At 44.4% G+C, this 21,002-nt stretch overlaps 1 pseudogene; it reads left to right on the forward strand.

Annotated features, from left to right (window-relative positions):
* LOC135199543 (uncharacterized) overlaps positions 1 to 21,002 on the forward strand; it is an 86,222-nt pseudogene that overhangs the window by 36,885 nt on the left and 28,335 nt on the right.

The following is a 21,002-nucleotide window of genomic DNA, read 5'->3' on the forward strand; positions in this document are numbered from 1 at the left end:
TCTTGGATCTTAATCTGAAAGAAGTAAAAGCGATTCGGTAGTCCCTCCAGTCCTCGTAACGAGTTTTGGGAAACCAGTGGTCCAGATCACTCTGATATTCCACAGCTCTCTCATATCTTAAGAAGTATCTTCTCGGTCCCGTTCGAGTTTACGAGAGAAAGCCTATTATAACAAACAGGCGTAGAATGTAACGATCCTCTAGAGGTTCGTTACAGGATTGCAAAAGTCCGTACGAATCGTCTAGATCGACGGCAGCAACTATTGACTCCGAGTGGAATCTTTCTTTAGAAGTAAGTTGAGAGTTGTGGAGACTTTAGGGACGCCCTTTCATTCTTCTCTTCGATATGTTGAGGACGAAGAGGCTTCTTTTCTGCTCCCTTATTCTCGATCGGGATCGGTACCATAAACGCCATCCTATGATATTGAACGGGGATGGATATTTAGTCTCTTTTCCCCTTTTTTCAATCTCTTAGGAAATGTAATAAGAGGATTTATGACGTCAACAGGGAGCGACAATGACGCTGATCGCCCCATGTTGGCCTTCAGGATCCTGGATTCACAGAGGTCACATACTTCCTAGTTCACTTTCCAAGGACCTTTTCCGAGAGAGTCGGTCTACTCTAACTCGAAAGGTACCTATAACTACCTATATACATCTCCGCTCTGAGTCTGACTACGTTCAGGCTATCGAGATGTTGACAGGAATAAGATACCGTCTTCCATTTCCGTCTGAAGAATGGGATAAGCTGGCAGTCACAACTATTAAAGAATACGCAAATATGTTGTGACGGCCTTTGGGCTCAGAGATTTGCGTCTGTCAAACAACAAAGCCCTTCACGATCTTTGAGTTCTGTGGAATCTCGAACCTCGCTCATCATCTACTTTTTGTCTCACCTGTTTTCTCGGAGTCAGACACTCGTGCGAGATCAGGCGACATATAGTAGCCCTGAGTTTCTTGTTGACGAAGTCGGTTGCGTTATACACCCCCGATGATCGTGTAACATGAGACCAGGTTGGACTGTCAGGCATTCTTTCCTTCGGGACTGAATCGCCTTTTTGCTCCTCGCTCCTTTCTCCTGGCACCAGAAGCTCGAGTCATGAGTTGATTCGCTGACGACGTTGGGTTGCGTTGATACACCCCCAAGGTTGCTTGAGATTGAAATCGCCCAGGCAGTCCAGACACTCATCCTTCAGCGAAGAATAGTGGCCTTATGCGTCTTCATGGGTACAGCCTTGCTGTCCTTGATTCGTCTGACTGGTCAACTGGTCGGTCACCTGACTTTAGTACAGACGGACTGACTGTGCCATGTCCAGATCGAAGCTTTCAATATGGAACTTGACGTAGTCTGAAGTTCTTGATGTCAAAGCATTCGAAACCTCTCTACCTGTTAACTTCTTGCATGTGATCAGGAAGGCCTTCTTCTAACCACCCTAGATACGACAAAGAGGGTTAGTGAGATTTTAAGCCATCGTCACAAGTTTTGGCTTTAGAGAACACAAGGCGGTGTGCTCTCTAACCCTTCCGTTGTGGCCTAAGAATGGTAACCCGTTTGTCCTTGGCCAGGAGCTTGGAAGCAGGATGGCACAAGTTAGTGGGCAGGAGCCAGAGAGAGTCCTGTGCCCTGTCGGGTCTCTCAAGTTTTATCTACATAAAACTCAAGAAAGTCGAAGTCATTCGGGCAATCTGCAGTGTTCCGAAAAAGACCAGACTTGCCCATATCGAAGAACAGCCTGGCTTTATTTGTGTTAAGGAGTTCTTTCAAAAATGCTCCTTCATTGTGTTTGCACAAAGATTTGAAATCTTTTTATCTGAATGCTCACGAGGTGAGGGCGCGGGCCTCGGAAGCATTTCAAACAGAGCATGGCACTCAGCAACATCCTGAGTACCATGTTTTAGCGAAGCAACTCTGTGTTCACTTCACACTCCCTGCGAGATGTGAAGATGGCATATGAGATCTGCTGCTCGCATAGGGCCATACGTGTCTGCAGACACAATCTTGGGGCAAGAAGTACCACTCATCCTATCCTGTAGAAAATGGTTAGGAAGAGCTCTTAATTAGTTGTTGAGTCGCCGACAACGGCGACTTCTTAACTCTTAAGCCTTAGTTAACACACTTAACTTTGGCTAGGTTGGTCAGGTGGTGATATATATATTATATATATATAATATTTATTTTTTTTACTTCTTAGCCCTCATGGTATGGTCAATATGGTCTAGTCACGTCGTGGTCTCGCCCCTGTTGACAGATCATCTGGAGTGCACCAGCTATATAGGTCTCTACCTCGCTGGCAACTCTAGTAGCACAAGCAGACTTACGTGGCAGTAACCACGAAGCCAGCTATGCTAACAGGTGGAACCAAGATGTAAATCATCTGCATGCATTTGTTTCCCAAAATCCTTCTATTCTGTCCCTTCCCACCTCCAAAGGTGGGATTCAGCTATATATATATCTGACAGGTAAGTTTCATGAACAAAATGATATTGTTATGATACAATAAAGTTTGTTCATACTTACCTGGCAGATATATATAATCAAGTACCCACCCACCTCCCCTCAGGGGACAGTGGAAATAAAAATTATGAATAGAAAATGGGAATGGTTCCTGATACCCGCCTCCCAGCGGAAACGGGAATGGGTACTAACCACCTGGCCGACCACTGCGTGTGTCGGAAGTTTTTAAAATTCTGTCGGACTTCAGAAAATACAGCTATATATATATCTGCCAGGTAAGTATGAACAAACTTTATTGTATCATAACAATATCATTTTTGGACAAATTGTCATTTTTTATTTTCTATTAAATTTCCCTCCATTTACTGGTTTTCAGTTTTGGGTCTTGAAATAAGAATTGGTACTGTAATTTCACATTGTTATAATTAATTAAAACTTTTGTCCTTGGTTTTGCTTGTATGACAGGGATGTTTTTGAAGTGAGGGGTGTTTTTGAAGTGATATAAGTGATCAAATGCATTTTTATAATGGAAAAGAGTATGGTAGTCTAACCTGTAAAGTTAAGTGAAATTATAATCCCATGATACAGCATTGGAGAGTAAATTCCTATTCATTTGCAGTGGTTTTATGGGGTGTGGTGATAAAAGGTGACATTCATGGTGTTTTGGTAAACAAGAGAGCATGTACAGCAGGCCCAGCCCATTTCAATGCCACGGGAGGCACTATCACCTCTCCGCTCCTTCCCCATGGCCCTCCCACCCAGGTATCTTGTACGTGGATATTGCATAACCCAAAGAGAGAGACACTTATTTTAAGGTAAGTATGTCAACAATACCATGTTCATTCTTTGCATCGTCTTACGTCTTTTTCCCTTCAGTTCAGTTATGTTTAATGTGTTTTGTGTGGTTTTCCCTTAGAGCAGCATTGTGTATCGTGTCTAGTCTCAGTTGGTCAGATCAAATCTTTGGCTCCTAAACTGAATTATATTGGCAATTAAGAGCTCCTCTCACTTCAGTTAACTATTCAGTTCACTTTCAGTTGCTGTTTTGCAAAGTTTGCCCCATTCTTAAAACTATCGAATTAGATAATGTGTAATTTTGAAATAATTTAAAAAATTTTCGTATATTTACAGCTTCAGCAAATTCGACCTTGACGAAGATACTAAATGGGAAAGGTATTTATGAGTGTTGTCCACACCAGTGGCTGATGATCAAGACTGAGTTGCCTTCACCCCAGCGATTGAGAAGAGACATTCCATTAGGAGCGGAGAAGTCGAGTGACCTCAGTGCCCATGTTAGGGGTAGCAAGCAAGACCGTGATCAAGATGAGGATGAGTCCATGACTCTCAAGAGGAAATGGCTCAGTCTCTTCCATGGGCCATTTTTAAATGGTACACTTGGAGATTTTCTCACCAGCAAAACCTCTCGCCACCATCAGGAGTCCTTGAATGGAGAAGGAGATCGAGCCCACAAATCGTAATCACTGCTGGAAATGATGAAGCCAAGAAAACCAAAAGTACAAGGAAGATGTGTGGGAAGTCTCCTCCACTGCCAATTATCACTACCAATCCTCAGGTTGCCATTAAATTTTATTCCGACAGACATGTAGAACCAGGTCATCTTGGATTCACCATTGAATATGAGATCAGTAAGTCACTTATTCAAAAAGGTTCTATTCTATTCTTTTTCAATAAGTGCTTCTGTATGTTACTGCAGCATAGTAAAATCCTATAGGGGGTACTGCGTACAGTATGCCTTCTGGGCTCAGCTCGTGTCGGCCTATGAAAGTATCCTTAATATCATTCTTTCTAGGTAAAATTAGCCGTAAAATTACCAGAGAAAAACACAAATTAAGAAAATGTCAGTAAAACTGACTCGCTCCACTCTTAAAAAGAAGTGTCGGTATGAAATAGGGGCGTGTTGGAACACTACCACGAGACAAACACCAATTAGAACTTCCCTATCAGAATCCCCCCAAAGAGAGAGCTGATACCAACCGGGCGATGCAGCCTCTACTACTACTACTAGAGGACGCCACGGACAGCAGCGCCCCTAGCGGTCATCCTTAATTTTTAGCACCAGCGACAAGTCGCCATTTTCTTGTGCTCGTGTTTTTCTTGCGAATTATCCGCATCTGTATCATGGAACGCTCTGCAATCGCCACGGCTAAGTTAAGTAACTCATAAGTAACATTTTACTGTATTTTTGTCTTCCGGGTACCAGTATTTTCCTTTTTATAGGTCATATACGGTTCCTCGGTTGTCTCGTGGCGGCCATGCCGCCTAGTAAGATTCCCGGTCCTCCATACTGGGACTTCTTATGCTTATGGGCTTACTTTTTCACATTCATTGTTTACATCGAGTTTTAGCTAGTTCAGCCCTCCTACCATTCTCTTAGCTTGGGTATTTAGGGCTATTATTATTATCTCGGCCCAGCATCCCGGCTCTTGCTCTACATCGGCCTATCGCTGGCTCCGAGTAGGCCTTCCTGTTTCTTTTCGGAACAGTCTGCCTCCTCCTGGGCTTCTTTCTCTTTTACTAAAAGTGTCTCTCCCCCTTTTCGATGTATGTTATTATTTAGGGTGTTAGGCTAGCCTAGGTGCTTGTTCCACATGTTGGTACAGCTTGGTTCACGTGGCCTACCACGGTTGTGTTGATCGCGGCCTAGGCCACTTGCGGTCACGTGTCCTATAGCACCTTACCCTGCCCCTTTCCTCCCTCTCTGATGTAGGGAGGAGCTCGGGGGGACCCCTTGTTGTCATAACAACCTCATCGCCTTCTTCCACACTCTCGGAGGTGACCGGGGGGTTCCGCCAGCAGGGGGTATAGGGCGACCACTATGAGGTACCGGGTCTCCATACGGGTAGTTGGTGAGGCGGGGAGGAGTAGGCCATCCCTCCCCCCTTTCCTCGCTCCCGCCGTGTTTCGCCGGGACCCCCCCCCCCCCCCCCCCACCCCATTGCTCAGCCACCTCCCTTACGATACGAAAGGAGCCTTCCGTCGCAGCCGGGGCCCCTTTGGTTATAGGATATTGGCTCCGCTATTGCGGCAGGGTGGGCGCTATGTATGGTCGATTGCTTGCCTACTATATCCTTATATCTCTCCCCCGCTAACCGGAAGGGAGCTTACCCTTACCTACGCGCTCTTCTAGTAGACGAGTGGAGAGAAGTTGTTTTAATGTTGTTTTAATTTTGTTATTTTAAGGATATATACCCTATTATAAGATATTTTACAATGAATTGTGTGTTATTATATTCATTTTATCAACCATCCCCGCCATTGTCCGTCGTGGTTTCCATTACCACCACTCCTAGTTGGTTGATTCTTGTGCCTCCGCCATTGGCGGAGCCATAGCCTATCTTCCAACCTGGTTACCACACGTATTTTAGCGGGGCTCTGGTTTTATCTAACTTTATCGCGCCGGCACCAGCGGGAGCATATGTTAGGCTGTAAGTGTTTACTCTGTACTCATGTACTTTTTCACTTACAGGCTACCAACTGCCAGGTCCCGGCTGTAATGCGACGCTATATGACCCCTGTGGACATGACGAGTGCAGGTCTCACGCCCCGTGTGCCACGTCGTACAATGAGACATCGTCTGGCACCCCGAAGCCTGCGCTATATGCTACGACCTGGTCGCTCAGCTGGGGGATGGGGTATGTCCATTATAATGTTACTTATGATTTTACTAACAACTTCTAGTTCGTAAGTTTGTTAACCCTGTCCGCAATTGGTAGCTAATCCCGCCTTTCTTTCAGGCTAGCGGTGTGAGGGAAGTCGCCCTCGCCACCCTGAAAGCGTGGGTGGGCGGCTTTGGGAAAAAACGCCGCAAGGGCCAGCCCTACATATTAGATAAGAAGTTGGCCATCCAGATCTTCCCTGCGGGCAAGTCGACGGGCTACGTCGACCCCTTGTCCGCCGCCCCAGTGATAGCCTCATCCAGCAAGAACTCCAGCAATCGTTTGGGGTCGTAGCCTCCCAGGAGTCAGTTCCGGACGTCGCTGCCCTGGACCTGAACCTCGAGCCGATGGCGGTAGTTAGTGAGGATTTGTTGGTTGAGGTAGGTTTGTCGGGCGCCCAAGGTCTTTCCTTGGGCGCTCCTGGATCTTCTCCTGTCCCTTCTTCTTCCGCCTCTTTCCAAGGCTTTCCGGGATCCGAGATCCCTAGCCGCCCTCCCGCTCTCTCTGTACCTCCTAAGGAGAAGGGAAAGAGAGAAACCGAAGACCTTGTCTAAGACGACTTCTAGGAAGTCGTCTTCGTCTTCTTCGGCCAGGAAGTCGTCGACTCATACGCCGATGCGGTGAAGGCTAAGCCGAGCTCTTCCCAGTCGAAGAGCTCCAGAAGCAAGGCTTCGAAGGAGAAGGCTCGCGCTACCACCGAGTCGCTGCCTTCTCCCGCCTCCGCTGCCCCCTCTCCGCTATGCCGGCAGGGGTGGCAAGCACCAGCTCCTGCGTTCCCTATTCTGTCTCACCAGGAATGATGGAACAGGTAGGGGTGATGGTAGGTTCCCAAATTTCGGCATGGGGAACACGTTTTGAGCAGATGTTCGCGCAATTATCGAACAGTCTGTCTCAAACTGGACAGACTATCCAGGACCTCTCTAATAGGATGAGAGAGAATGAGGATCGAGTAGCTGGGCTATCTCAGGCTCCTCCCCCAGTCTCCCCTGCATCTAGCACGGGGATTCTCCAACTTCCGCCTTACGACTCCTTGCCAGCTTTCTCTATGGAGAATCCATGGAGAGTAGCGGCCTACGCTCCTTTTAAGGACGGGATGATTTCGATCCGGAGTTTGGTACTCGAAGGATTGAGGACTTCGAGTTCTATCCTCCGGGTCTGTCGCAGCCTTTCATCGGGTATGCTAGGCTGACGCCAACAGCTCTTACGAGAGAGGACAAGATCTCGAAGGAGTCAGTTTCTCTACAGTAGAGATCACGCCCAACGAGAATGGGTTCACTGCCTTGAGGACTGGGGAGTGTACTAACACTAGACTCCAGGCCTACAAGAGTCCCTTCACTATTTCGCGACGGAAGAGGAGGTCTCTCTTCCGTTCGCCACGAAAATTGGTGGAGAAGGCTCTTCAGGCAGTCCTCAAGGATGAGCCCATTCCACAGTTGAGGGATGTCGGAGTCTACTTCTCCACTCTTCCCCGCCTTTGGATTTGAGTTTATGGAAAACCTGCCAGCTACATTCACGCTGGGTAAACTCAAGCCGGACTGCGCCATGGACCAGTTCGGTAGAGAAATTACCTAGGCTGCCGGATTCCCTAATCCAGGCAGAGTTCGATGCGCGAACTAGGTTTGGCAGGTCCCTTAACTCTCTTATCGTTACGGAAATGGCTGCACTTTCATACGCTAACGAACCGCTGTTCAAGATTCTGGCGAAATCACAGTTTCAGACGGTTCTGTCAGACGCTTTTGACTTCTTCCAAGCCAGGAGGAACTGCCGGAAGCATGTCCTTCAAGAGTGCACTATCAGGCACGAGCCTAATAGACTCTTGGCTGCGAGCATGTGGGGAGAGCATCTCCCAGAGTCCGCAGTGAACGAAGTCCACCACGAAGCTGCTAGACTCAACCAGAGCCTTAGAGCTAGGTGGGGTATTTCCTCTAAGAGGAAACAGGAATCCGTTCCCACTGCTGGCAAGAAACCAAAGAAGGCTGGTAAGAGGTTCCAGCCATATAAAAAACTTCAGCATCAGCAGACAGTTTGTGCAGGCAGTCCCAGTTACCCAACAGGGACAACCTGCCACATCTAAACAGACCCAGCCTTTCCTCCTGGTGCCCCAGCAATCGCAACCTTCTACTTCCTACGCTATCTCGCCTGCCTTTAAACCCTGCTTATGAGGCTCAAGGCTACTCTCAACCGAGGGGTAGGGCGAGAGGTTACTTTCGTCATCGTGGCGCAGGAAGGGGCACAAGGAGTAAGCAGTTCAGAGGAGGGAGGTGGTGGCCAACCCGCCCATCAGCAATGAGGCTCCCCAGGTAGGAGGAGGCTTTCCTCTTCCGCCACAGGTGGGGGTTCAGCAATTGGCACAGAGCATAGTGTCCAAAGGATTAGGCTGGAGTTGGATCAAGGATCCTCCTCCAATCAAATCACTTTCATCAGGTACCGTCAAAGGAATTGATGATTACGCGGAAGAACTCCTTCAGAAAGGAGCTATTGCGAGAGTCAAACATCTAAAATTTCAAGGGCGCTTATTCAGCGTGCCAAAGAAAGGCTCAACAAAAAAGAAGGGTAATCTTAGACTTGTCAAAGCTAAACTCTTTCATTCGCTGCGACAAGTTCAAGATGCTTACCCTCCTCGCAAGTAAGGACCCTACTTCCGCGTGGAGCCGTCACATGCTCCATCGATCTTACAGACGCATACTATCATATCCCTATAGCCAGGCACTTCCGCCCATTCCTAGGATTCAGGCTAGGAAATCAGACATTCTCATTCAAAGTGATGCCCTTCGGTCTGAATGTAGCCCCCAGGGTATTCACAAAGATAGCAGAAGTGGTTGTACAACAATTGAGAGCTCAGGGAATCATGGTAGCGGCATACCTCGACGATTGGTTATCTGGGCACCACAGTCGAGGAATGTCTCGAAGCTACCAAAAAAGGTAGTTCACTTTCTGGAACATCTGGGGTTCCAGATAAACAAAACGAAATCCAGACTTACCCCGGAATCTCATTTTCAGTGGCTAGGAATCCAATGGGATTTGTCTTCCCACAATCTATCAATTCCAGTGGCCAAACGGAAGGAAATAGCAAAATCTGTCAGGCAATTCCTCAAATGCAAACAGACATCAAGAAGAAACCAGGAGAGAATCCTAGTCTCTTCAGTTTGCTTCGGTAACAGATATCCTTCTGAAAGCAAGGCTGAAAGATATAATCGAATTTGGCGGTCAAGAGCAAACTCCAAATATCGAGACAAGTTGTCAGTTATTCCTCAGATCCTCCGCAACCAACTACGGCCTTGGTCAAAAGTAAAGAACTTAGCCAAGAAGGTACCCCTTCAATATCCCCTCCCAGTGTTAACCATTCACACGGATGCTTCCCTGTCCGGGTGGGGGGTGGGGGGGATACTCTCAGTTCAAACAGGTTCAGGGGACTTGGTCAGTTCAATTTCGCCAGCTCCACATAAACGTGGTTGGAAGCAATGGCAGTATTTCTTACTCTGAAGAGACTGCTTCCCCCGAAGAAGTCTCATCTAAGGCTAGTTTTGGACAGTGCAGTATAGTTCACTGCATCAACAGAGGAGGGTCCAAATCCAAGCATGTGAACCATGTCATGATAGCCATCTTTGCATTAGCAAACAAACACAAATGGCATCTGTCTGCCACTCACCTGGCAGGAGTAAGAAATGTGATAGCAGACGCCCTGTCCCGGTCAGTTCCTCTGGAATCAGAGTGGTCTCTGGACGTCGGGTCATTCCAGTGGGTAAGCCGGAGAGTCCCAGGTCTCCAAGTGGATCTCTTCGCCTCACAAGCGAACCACAAGCTCCCTTGCTATGTGGCCCCCAACCTGGACCCTCTGGCTTATGCCACGGACGCCCTGTCGTTGGATTGGAATCAGTGGAGGAGAATTTATGTTTTTCCTCCAGTGAATCTGCTCTTGAAGGTCCTGGACAAAACTAAGGTCCTTCAAAGGGATAGTAGCTCTGATTGCACCGATTGGCCCAAGAGCAACTGGTATCCTCTTCTTTTGGAATTGGGTCTCCGACCTCAACGGATACCCAATCCCAAACTGTCACAATCAGTACAAATGAGGACTGTGTTCGCTTCCTCAAGAACTCTCCAGACCCTAACTTTATGGACTTCATGAAGTTTGCGGCTAATAAAGATGCTGACATGATCCACAGAACATTCTCTTCCTAGAATCAGATAAGAGAGAGTCACCATTAGACAATATGACTCAGCTGTTAAAAAATTAGCATCTTCCTGAGAGAATCGAAAACAACCACAACCATGACAGTTAATTTGGCTCTATCCTTTTCAGATCCTTGTTTGAAAAAGGTTTAGCAGCTAGCACGATTACCACTCACAAATCGGCTTTGAAGAAAATCTTTCAAGTAGGTTTTCAGATAGATTTGACTGAATCTTATTTTTTCACATCTATCCCTAAAGCCTGTGCTAGACTTAGACCTTCTCAGAGGCCTACTACAGTTTCATGGTTCTTAAATGATGTCCTCAAACTAGCGTTCAGATACTGACAACTCATCTTGTACGTTCATTATGCTCCTGAGGAAGACATTATTCTTACTAAGCTTAGCCTCAGGAGCTAGAATTCAGAACTGTCGGCTCTATCCAGGGATGCGGGTCATGTGGAGTTCCTCCCATCAGGAGAAGTTCTACTTGCCCCGGATCGTAGCTTTTTAGTCCAAAAATGAAGATCCTCTTGCAAGGTGGGCCCCTTGGAAGGTTATCCCACTTCCACAGGATCCTTCTCTCTGCCCAGTATCAACTCTTAGAGCCTTTCTTTCTCGTACTTCTTCTAGATCCTCAGGTGCTCTCTTTATGAGAGAAAAAGGTGGTACTTTATCAGTTTAAAGGCATTAGACAGCAATCCTTTACTTCATTAAACAAGCCAACCCTGAGTCATTCCCAAAAGCACATGATATCAGGGGAGTAGCCACCTCAATTAATTATTTCCAACATATGAACTTGAGGATCTAAGAAGTATACTGGATGGAAATACCCGACAGTCTTTAAACGGCATTATTTAAAGTCCTTGGAATCTTTAAAGTTTTCAGCAGTAGCAGCGGGAAACATAGTTTCCCTGATACTGTTTAGTAGTTGTAGTATTGATCCAGGTCTCTTTCTACCCTACTTCAACCAACATGCCTCAAACCTATCGTCAGGCTACTCGACATCATAGCCTTAGCCGTTGTATCATATAGTGGATTGTCCCTTATTTTTTTGCTAGGGACAACCACCCTTGTACTGATATGTACTTCAGTGTTCCTACCCTTATTTTTATGCTAGGGTAGGACACAATATGTTTGTATATTCACCAATTGAGTTTGTGATGAGCTTCAGTCACAATGTGTTTGTATATATTTGAATTAATTGTATTAATGATGGATTTGAGTGTACCTATCCTTATTTTTTATGCTAGGGTAGGACCATGTATGTATATATTTGTAATTATATATTTCTAATTAAGTAAATCCCAAAATTTTCCTTATTTTTACATGCATATCTGTAATTTTTAATTATCTACCATTTAAGTACTTTAAGTTTACTAACATTCTGTTATTTATTTTGTAATAAGTTAGTTTAAGTGCTTAATTTGTATGCTGTATTTGATTTACTTATATTATATCCATCATTTTATACTGTTTTTCATTATCTCCTCATCTTGTCTGTTTCTCTGGTACTCTTTCATAGGCCGACACGAGCTGAGCCCAGAAAAGGATTTTGACGAAGGAAAAAATCTATTTCTGGGTGATTGGCTCGTGTCGCCCTATGAAACCCATCCCTTTTTATGGGGTTTGTTTTCCCCCCCTTGCAGGACAAGATGTATTTATGTTTTAATTAAGGATGACCGCTAGGGGCGCTGCTGTCCGTGGCGTCCTCTAGTAGTAGTAGTAGAGGCTGCATCGCCCGTTGGTATCAGCTCTCTCTTGGGGGGATTTATGATAGGGAAGTTCTAATTGGTGTTTGTCTCGTGGTAGTGTTCCACACTCGCCCTATTTCATACCGACACTTCTTTTTAAGAGTGAGCGAGTCAGTTTTACTGACATTTTCTTAATTTTGTTTTTCTCTGGTAATTTTCAGGCTAATTTTACCTAGAAAGAATGATATTAAGGATACTTTCATAGGGCGACACGAGCCAATCACCCAGAAATAGATTTTTCCTTCGTCAAAATCCCTTTTCTGTGATTCTTCTTAGTCTCTTCCTGCTTAGCTGTCCAACTTCTTTAACTTTTTATTGCTCCAATTTTCATATCTTGTTCAAGAACGTGATATGTATTAACAGCATTTTTTGAGGGTTCAACTCCTAACAATGTATTATATTAGGTCAATATCCTTACTTGGTGTGTGTTTATAACATGAAAATCAAATGAAAACATTTTTAAAAGACTTTTTGGTTATTTTTGTTTTGATATTTTAACAGCTGAAGCCATTTTCAGCCTGTCCAATTGTTAAAATGACTTGTGCTTTTGTTAGTATTTTTGTGTAATTTTAGACATTTGTGTAAGATTTGATTTGCTGATATCACATGATTTTTATACAGTATCAGAGTCCACATTCATGTGGCATAAGCCTCCAAGGAGAGCAGCTTTTTAAGGTGCTATCCCAATTTTATGCGCTTCACTTTGTCACAGATTTTTGTGAAACAAATTTTTCACGTTTCCATTGGAACTTTCACCAATTTGGGAATTTTTCTATGGGCTGTATTTCTAAAATGTTCACTAATTTGCTTTTTTTGTATTAAATTTGGCAGTGAGATGTTAAAATAGTCAGTTATGAGCATTTTCGTTTAAGGGTACATGGCATTTGGCAGTTATAAGCAGTTATAGTGATTTTTGAGAGGGGTGTGCATTTCTGTGGTGAGTTCTAGAACTTATCCCGGCAAAACAAGTGGGGTAGCCCTGTACTTATATGAAGCCAGAAAACCACAAAGAGATCAGTAGCAGATGGTAAATAAATTAAAGGAAATCAAATACTTCAAATAAAATGGACGTTATCATTATAAGTGGGTTGTTATTTCATTAATATAAAAAAAAATTTGTTCATGAAACTTACCTGTCAGATATATATATAGCTGTATTCTCCGACGTCCGACAGAATTTTCAAAACTCCCGGCACACGCAGTGGGCGGCCAGGTGGTTAGTACCCATTCCACCGCTGGGAGGCGGATATCAGGAATCATTCCCATTTTCTATTCAGATTTTTCTCTGTCGCGGTAGTGAAAACACCTGTTTCCACTACCTCCGCCTAGGATTTTGAAACTTCATTAGCCGCTTAAGTATCCTACTTATTTTTTTTTTTAATGATTGACTTGGATTTGTGGCTACGGCATACGCTATCATAAATTATTAAAAAATTTTTTCATTGCATATGATGTCTGAATCTAGTTAGCCTAGTTTCAGACTTTGTTGTCTGCAACGGTAAGGGGAGGCTACCGAAACCTTCGGTAGACATCGCTTAGTATACATGATGTTTACATGTTTTCTTTGTTGAAAGATCAATGTAATTTAGATTGGTAATGTTGACTGAATTCCGAAAGAGACGTATGATTCGTATGTACGCAAATTAGAGCGTGATAGAATCAGGAGGTCTTCCTCCACAGTAACAGAAGTTAGGATAATGAACCTACTAACCTCCAGTAGACTTTATTTTGCCTAACCCTGTGGTATGGCTTACGGGCCTAGAGGAAGTTCTGTGAGACGTAATGCCCTTTCTATTATGGTGGATTACATCAAGTAAGCTTGAAAAAGTGCTCGCTCTCCAATCAGTGTTGTGAGTGTAGTGATGTTGATTTTGCCCCTAGTGTTGTGGAGGGGGCGTCAGATCGGCCTTATAATGCCTCTAGGTCTAGACCTCTGTCGGACTCCCAGAACAGGGAGAGGGCATGTCGAAAGCCGAAGGAGGGTTACGAGGAACCCCCACCGATCTGGCGTCCCTTCGGCAAGACCTGAAGACGCTTCTCAGGCTGCCAAAGATCGTGCACGTGCACGAATCCTGAAGGATTGCTTCTCGTCCTCTGAGGCGTCCTCCCCGTACAGGGGTTGGAGCTCTCGGAAGGACTCGCGCCCTTTAAATAGAAGCTTATTGAGGAGGACGCTTCACGTCCTCTCTCTATTGTCGTGCGATTGTAATCGCCGCCTTAATAATTTGACGACTTTCCAACACATGGGAGAAAGAAGAAGGAAATAGGAAGAACGCTGTTAAGCGCCCAGATCGCCTTATCTCACTTACTGTGAAAAGGAAGAAGGCGTACCCTAAGGCGTCCTTTGAGTGCGTTCTGGAAGTGTCGATGAGCGTGACAGAGACGCAAGATGTGCACAAGCGGCCGCCGTCTTTGTCAGGAGTTGCGAACGTCCATAAATACTCGTCCGGACGACGATCACCGTACATCGGCTTATGACCTAGCACGCTTCATGAGCGCGCGCTCCCCTTGAAGGCAGGACGCTTTTGAGGACGCTTTTTCGGGACGCCTCCGTATTTGATAAGCAACAGTCATGTCGAAGTTTTTACCAAGACGTACGGGAGAAACCTTTGGGTTTCTAATAAGAATCTTATCGACGTTTGGGTATGATGGCGGATAGGAAATATCTACTTCCTTCCGTAAACCCACCCCTAGAGATGAACAGGAATTCTGTCTCTTCCGCGATTTATGAGGAAATTACGAAGATTTAAAGAGTTCCTGGATTAACTCCTTACTTAAGGAAATATATTCTCTTTCTATCGTTCTATTAACGAAAAGAACGAAGATAGTAAAAGTTTTTCCTTTCTCTATCTGCCTCGGCAGGGAAAGAAGGTAGTAGAGATCTGCTGTATGATAATACGATACGGTCAAATCATAAGCACATACCGTAGTTACTTCTTTGCTGTGCAACTCTATTACCAGTATCCTTACAGGACTTTCCTAGGAAGGACTACGCTTAAAGGGATTGTTATGACAATACCTAATTAGCTTCTAGATTTATCGAAGTCTTGTTTTCGCTTAAATATACATTAATAAGAACTTCCTGAAGTTCGATAATAATTTTATAAGATTCCTTTATTGAATGGAGTAGCTGGCAACTCTGGAAGAGTAAGGCCAGACAGCTAACGAGGGGGCTGCTATCGCTTAGACCAACGCAGTAACCATCTATTGCTCAGTCATGAGAGGTCGGTCCTGCGGGATGGAATGACTAACCGTATCTCTCCCCTACAATCGCGGTCTTAGCGCCTCGGATTGAGGGGTTAGTTAAGCAAACACAATAAAATATTGTCTGCCTTTTGCTAAGATACGTTCAATAAGAAAGATATTCCAGCCTTTCAATGCTGATTGACCGTAGGTAACATTATTAAAGGAATCTAACGCAGCAGAACCACTATATATTATATAATGTTCTCATGCTTACGAAAGCATGGCTTATTAGAGTACATGCTTAGTGAGAAGATGAATGTAGTAGAGAATTCACTTTTAAGTCTACGGTATGGTCAAGTCTTATGGCCTTTCATGTCATCAGGGCGCTCGACAAGATCCTCTCTGAGAGATGCCCTGGTGTTCTAGGCACCCAATACGCTCGGTAAGACTCTCGCCGAGGACGTCTCTTGAAGATGCTCAACGTCTACGCATTGAGAACGTGGAGGAAGCTTTTTGCCGATGCTCGACGTTCCTACACGAAGAGACGCTCATCAGGACGCTCTGGAAGACGCTCGACGTCATAAACATTGATAAGCTTTTGGAAGACGCTCGATGTCTTACACATCTGGACGCTCGCCAGGACGCTAGCGAGGACGCACGCCAGGACGCTAGCGAGGACGCTTTGAAGACGCTCGGCATCTTACACGTCATGACGCTCGGTAGAGCACTGGCCAGGACGTTCTTCAGAACGATAGGCGTCCTACGCATCAAGACGTTCGGCCAGGATTCCTGCAAGAAAAACGCTCTTCAAGAAGGGCGTCGTCGAAGTAGAGGAAGGAGTTTGGTCTCGTCAAGATGTCTACTTCGCTTTCTACGAAGGGAGCGTTGCAATAGAATCCATCACTTGATGAATTCCAGGAAAACTGTAAGCAGATTTCGGTGTCATAAAACGCCTCGTCTGCTTTCGGGATTGCGCTGCCGAAGGGGAACATTAAGGTCCTTCCTGTCGTAAGCCCAGTCTCTGATTAGGAATCTTGCCCCTTCCTCGATTTCTGCGGGAATCGGGAAAACTATATGCTCGAATTCCTGGATTACTTTGTCATGTAAATGGGTTAGTTCTCATTGACAAAGATCTTCATAACATTTTATCGCTTAAAGCGGATAAGCTCTCATTAACAAAATTCGAGAGAGCTCTCATTCATTAGAGAGAATTTTATGTTCAAGTGACTACAATACTTACGTATTTTATCTTTGCGTCATATTACTAATGTAGGGTTCAAGTCATATACGCATATCATGGTTACCTCTACAGATGGCAACCGAAAAGACGGTTATTGTAATGTATTTAATCGGTCCTTCCTGCAAACTTCCAGGAGTTTCCGCTGTAAGGACAACGCTAAAGGTATTGTTACAACAACACTAACTCAGCGTCGGCATCTAGCGAATAGTTTCGCTTAAATATGCCTGCTTGAGAATTTCCTTATCGATAATAGTAACAAACCTATTCCTTCGTAGAAGAGAGTAGCAGGTAACTCAGGCAGAATAGTGCGAGACGAGAGGTTTGCTGTCATTGTGGATGACGCCAGTATATTTAATCGGTACTCCAGGCAACTTTCCAGGAGTTTCCGATTTAACATTTGGTTAGGTTAATTAAGCGTTAATGTTACGACAACACAAAATCAGCTTCTGTATTTAGCGAATTTTGTTTCGCTTAAATATGCCAACTTGAGGTTTCTGTTCAAATAATGTAAAATCTATTCCATTAGATGAATTAGAAGAGATGGCAACTTCGGCAATAAGACTGCGAGAAGGTGAACATAAGCTGCTGCCTGCCTGCCTGTGACTGTCACAGTGTCACCAACTCAGTAATCAGGTAGCTCGCTGTTAAGCTCTGTCGGTTACGTCTCTCTCTCCCGCGGGATTGATTGACGAACCATACTCTCTACCCTACAATCATGACTTTCGCCTCGGGTTGAGGGGATTTCTAGTAATCATGAATAAACACGACTTCCTATTGCTAAGAAATTTTCAACAGAGATATCTCTTAGACCTGTTCAGCGCTGCTTACCGCACTGTAACAGAATTCTGTACGAGTTTACCGCGGCATAGCACTATAATAATGCTCTCCTGCTTATGCAAAGCGCAGCCTTATTAGGGAAGGAAGCATGCTTAGTGAGGGAATGGATGAGTCTGCTGGGGACCATTTCCTCGCTGGAGAAGCTTGTTTCCCTGAATAGACTGCAATTCAGACCTCTACAGTTTTTCCTGCAGGAGGACTGAAATAACATCAAAGATCTAGAAATAATTCTAAACATCTCTCAATGGGTTTGAAACGATCACCTCAGGTGATACCGATTTGAGGGTGCCAGGCATCCGGACAGAGGTACAGAGGTCCTGGCACATAATCTAAGAGAATTGGAAGCAATTGGTTGGCTCTCCAGTTCCTCGAAGAGTGAGTTTTTGGTCGATTGGTCCAAATCATCTGATAATTTCGCAGCTCTCTCATATCCCAAGAAGAGAGAGATGGTTATCGACATAGGCACGGAACGTAACGATCCTCAAGAGGTTCGTTACACTATTGCACGTCCGTGCGGAATCTTCTCGATCGGCGGCAGCAACTACTGACGTCTGAGTAATCCTCGCTTAGAAGTATGTCGAGAGTTGTGGAGACGTTGGAGACGTCCTTTCGTAGATTTCTTCGCAATATTGAGACGAAGAAGCTTCCTCTACGTTGCTCCCTTATTCTCGATCCGAGAGCGGTAGCAATAGACGCAATCATATAGTATGGAATGGGGATAGTTGGGTTAGTCTCTTTTCCCCTATTCAAAAGCTTAGGAAAGCTGATAAGATAATCGCTGGCGTCAGAGGGAGCGAGAAAGACGCTGAGCGCCCATGTTGGCCTTCGAGAGGCTGGATTCACAGAGGTCACGTCCTTCAGAGGGCATTTTCCAAGGACCCTTCCCGAGAGAATCGGTCTACTCTAACAGCCTCACTTCGGAGAGGTACCTAAAACCTCTCCGCTCTGAGTCTGGATGCTTGTTCAGACTGTCGAGAAGCGAGAGGATCTTCAAGATTAATTACAAGTCTCATTGCCAAAGCAAAGCAGTGCTGCATATTTTGCAGTGTACCAATCGGAGTGGGCCGATTCTGGAGATAGTGCAGGAAGAATGACTGCTCCTACACCTCCACCTCTGTGAATTACTTTACCGTCTTCCCTTTCCGTCTGAATTATGGGATAAGCTAACAGTCCCAACGATTGTAGAATACGGAAATATGTTGTTGACGGCCTCTTGGCTCAGAGATTCGGATCTGTCAAACAACAAAGCCCTTCACGATCTTTGAGGTCTGCGGAAATCTTGATGGAGCTTAGACGATAGTCTGAAGTTCTTGATGTCAAAGCATTTCGAACCTCTCCTTTCTGTAAACTTAATACACGTGACCAGAAAGGCTAATTTTCTAACCACTCTAGCTACGGCATTGAGGGTTAGTGAGGTTTTAGCCATCATCAGAGGTTTTGGCTTTAAAGGACATAATTCGGTGTCCTCTAAGCCTTCCGTTCTTGCTAAGAACGAAAACCCGTCTAACCCTTGGACCCAGAGGCCTGGAGATCAAGGGGATGGCACAAATTATTGGGCAAGAGCCACAGAGAGTCCTGTGCCCTGTCGGGGCTCTCAAGTTTTATCTTGATAAAACTAAAGAAAGTCAAGGTCATTCGGACAATCTGCAGTGTTCCGTAAAAAGACCAGACTTGCCCATGTCGAAGAACGCCCTGGCGTTATTTTTAAGGAGTCTTTCTAAGAGGCTCATTCGTCATGTTTGAACAAAGATTTGAAACCTTTTAAAGTAAATGCTCACGAGGTGAAGGGCGCGGCCTCGGAAGCATTTCAACAGAGCATGACACTCAGTAATATCCTGAGTGCCACGTTTGAGCGAAGCAAACTCTGTGTTCGCTTCACACTCCCGACGGGATGTGAAGACGACATATGAGATCTGCGAGTCGCTAGGACATAACATATCCGTAGAAATATTATTGGAGGCAGGAAGCAGCACGAATCCTATCCTATAGAAAAAAAAGGGATAGGTGCTGCTTTTAAACTTTGAAGGTGGTCGCTTGAGGCGCTTTCCCATTTCGTTAGCCTAGAAGTTATGGGACTAACTTCGATAGGTTAGGTCAGTGGTGGTTTAGCTTCGTTGCCCTCACAGTATGGTCAATATGGTCTAGTCACATTGTGGTCACGCCCCCGTTGACAGATCATCTAGAGCGCACAACTACACAGGTCACTACCTTGTTGGTAACTCTAGTAAAGCAAAAGCAGACTTCGGTGACAGTAATCAAGAAGTCAGCTATGCTAACAGGTAAGGAATCAGATGTCAATCATCTGCACTTGAGGTGTTTCCTAAATCCTTCTATTCTGTCCCTTCCCACCTCCAATGGTGGGATTCAGTACTATATATATCTGACAGGTAAGTTTCATGAACAAAATGTTATTGTTATGATACAATAAAGTTTGTTCATACTTACCTGGCAGATATATATAATTAAAGTACCCACCCACCTCCCCTCAGGGGACAGTGGTATGAAAAATCTGAATAGAAAATGGAATGATTCTGATATCGCCTCCCCAGCGGCGGGAATGGGTACTAACCACCTGGACCGCCCACTGCGTGTGCCGGGAGTTTTGAAGTTCTGTCGGACGTCGGAGAATACAGCTATATATATATCTGCCAGGTAAGTATGAACAAACTTTATTGTATCATAACAATAACATTTTGTTCAACGATCAACTTGATTCTTCTTTCTTTATTAGCCAACAATTTGACGGTATGTAGCTCAGAAGATTTCATGTGCAGTGAGCCACAGCTTTGCATTCCAAAGTCATGGCAGTGCAACGGACAAGTTGAGTGCCCAGATTCTTCAGATGAAGCAGATTGTCAAGGTTAGTTAGTTGGTTTATTTTACCATTGACAGGTTTGGTCGAAATTGACTTGTAAGAGAGGAGACTTCATTAACTGCTCCACACTCTTTGATATGCCAATGTCAATAGCATCATGCAGTTTTCATTGATTGAGATTCAGATTGTACCATTTGTAGAAAACTAAAAAAGTAGATTCAACTATAAATATTTTGAGGTCAAGTAGCATTTTGATGATTTCTGAGGGATGGTTTAACTTCTTATCCAATGAAAGTAGTATCTTTTCTTAGGGTATTATCATTAATTCAGTTAGCTGAGAACAAGCGTCCTTGCTTTTTGTCAATTTTAATTTTTTAAATTTAATAGAGATGTAAAAGTTTTTGCACTACAAGAAGTATAGCATATTTCCTTTCCAATTATATATACGTACGTACTGTATACAGTTGCTATTTACAACAGTTACTGCATGGATAAAGCATACGGAAAAATGAGGAAAACCATGCAAAACTTTTTGTAATACAGAAAATTGTTGAGAAAGAGAATTACATTGTTTCTCATGATTCCTTTATATGAACATAGTAGTCGTGTTCATCATGTCATCATTTGTAGATTGAAGCTTTCAAGGTGTCAGAAATCTTACGAACTTTAGATAGTATTTTTGTTAATAAGTTGCTGTATCCTTTTAATGTACATGCATTCATATTCTATTCTTCCATCTTACTTTCTACCCTCTCTCACAATTGTTTTATATAGTACAACTGCATGGTTTTCCTCCTTGTAACAACTAAAAAACCATCATTCTGTCAATTTCCTTTCAAGTGCTGAATGACCTCATAGGTCCTAGCACTTGGCC

The sequence above is a fragment of the Macrobrachium nipponense genome, chromosome 25, assembly GCF_015104395.2.
Source record: "Macrobrachium nipponense isolate FS-2020 chromosome 25, ASM1510439v2, whole genome shotgun sequence".
NCBI classification, from domain to species: Eukaryota; Metazoa; Arthropoda; class Malacostraca; order Decapoda; family Palaemonidae; genus Macrobrachium; species Macrobrachium nipponense.